The sequence below is a fragment of the Myotis brandtii genome, unplaced genomic scaffold (genome assembly GCF_000412655.1).
Source record: "Myotis brandtii unplaced genomic scaffold, ASM41265v1 scaffold624, whole genome shotgun sequence".
Classification (NCBI taxonomy): Eukaryota; Metazoa; Chordata; class Mammalia; order Chiroptera; family Vespertilionidae; genus Myotis; species Myotis brandtii.
In genome coordinates, this window is record NW_005370385.1 from 1,574,692 (window position 1) to 1,576,495 (window position 1,804).

The following is a 1,804-nucleotide window of genomic DNA, read 5'->3' on the forward strand; positions in this document are numbered from 1 at the left end:
GACAGGCTGAGCCAGAAGCAGGAGCAGTGACCTCGTGGTGGCATGCGGAGGTGGACTGAGACCAGGGAGGGTGTGCTGGAGAGAGTGAGATACCCCATGGAGCAGGAACATGGGGAGGAAGGAAGGGAGAGAAAGAACTCTGGAGAGAGTCCAAACAGACAAGCAAGGGGGTCAGGGGACGGCCCAGGGCAGGGGAGGAGAGCATGACTGCCCCCTCCCCTGATGAAAGCCAGGCCGGAGGGATGCAGGCTCCCCGGGGGAGGGGCAGGAGCCCCACTCCACTCACTCCGTGGGAGGGAGGGAGGACAGGCACAGACCAGGCCGAGTTTTATACTGGGGGAAGGGCACGTGAACTTGGAGGAGGTGGGCACAGAGCCCTGAGGTTCTGCCTTGAAGGGCAGTCCTGATCGCTCCCTTCCCCTCGGGCCAGGAAACTCTGAGTGGCAGGGCTGCCGCCCTCCTGACTGTGACTATAGGGGTGTCTGGGAGAACACTGTGTGTGGTGGGGGAGGAGAGAGCTGCAATTAGGGAACCTGACCGGTGCAAACTGGGGTACCCATTCACAAGTGGGGGAATCACAGGGGGGCAAAAGTACTGAAATTCCCCACTGTGTGGTTGGGGGACTCAGGGTTGCCCAACTTAGGGCTACCTCCGTGGTAAGACAGGCCAGTGGAGGGTCCAACAATATATGTCTGAAGGGGGTGTCAGTCCAGAATGGGGTGCCTGAAGCGACACATTCCTGGCAAGCACTCAACTCAGCTGACGGCTCTCTTCACCTCCCCCAACAGGCCTTTAGCCAGGACACGTCTGGTGCAGGGGAGAGGAGCAGGGAGGGGGGACACACGACCCTGGTCTGAGAAGCCTGTGGAGTGTTTTGAGCACATGCAGGTGCCCCACTCTCACCTCCAGGCTGTGCCCTCCAAATGCTCCTCCATCCTCCCTCCTCCCCTAGCCCCCCTCCGCCCCCCCCTCCCCCGACATCCTAGAACACAAAGCAGCTTCTGTCCAGAGCACCGGTGCCGATAATCCGAGGTAGGGACACATTCCGGGGACCAGCCCTGACCGGCCCGAAGGATTAGCATCTTTGCCCCGGCCCAGGGGATTAGCACCCGGACCCCCACTTGGGGCATTAACCGAGTGAATTCGCACATTCCACAGCTCTTCCTAGTGGGATTGGCTGGGGTGGGGGGCGGAGGGAGAAGGATAAAGTGGACCCTGCATTTCAGGCAGCACCGTCCCCCACACCCAGCTTGGAGTTCCCCGCCCAGACGAGCCAGCCCCCCAGGAGTCAGGTCCAGCTCCCGGGGCTCGTCTTTTCCATCCCTACCCAGCGGCTCCCTCTTCTACCGGACCCCTTGTCCTCACCTGACCCGCCACCCCCACCCCCTGCTCGGCTCTTCCTCCAACCCGGAGGTTGGGGGAGAAGGCGCCGGGCAACCCCCAGGCTGGGTGCCCTGCACAGGCCTAAAGGATAGAGTAGGGGTCGCAGGGAAGAGGGTCGTGTGAAGCCCGCCCGGGAATTAGGAGGGGCGGCGGCGCTCCCGGGACTGCCCTCTCCCGGGGACAGGGGGCGCGGCACCCTCGCCTTAGGACACTAAGCAGCGGAGCCGCGATCCCGCTTCTGACCAGCAAGCACTCCCCTCGCCTCCCCATCCTTCTCCCCAGACATCGCTCGCCCGCGCCCCAGTCTCCGCCCTTTCCTCCACTTCCACTCCCTCCCGGCTCCGAGTCCCGAGTTCCCCCTCCTTCCCCCTCCCTTCCCCCGCGGCCCGGCCCTCCCCCGCCGCCCCCTCTTCCCTCACCC

The 1,804-nt window shown here is 64.0% G+C and overlaps 1 protein-coding gene across 1 annotated transcript in view; it reads right to left on the reverse strand.

The window, feature by feature from the left end:
* Positions 1 to 1,804, reverse strand: part of SLC4A2 (solute carrier family 4 (anion exchanger), member 2) — a 16,717-nt gene that overhangs the window by 13,413 nt on the left and 1,500 nt on the right. The window lies entirely within an intron of this gene.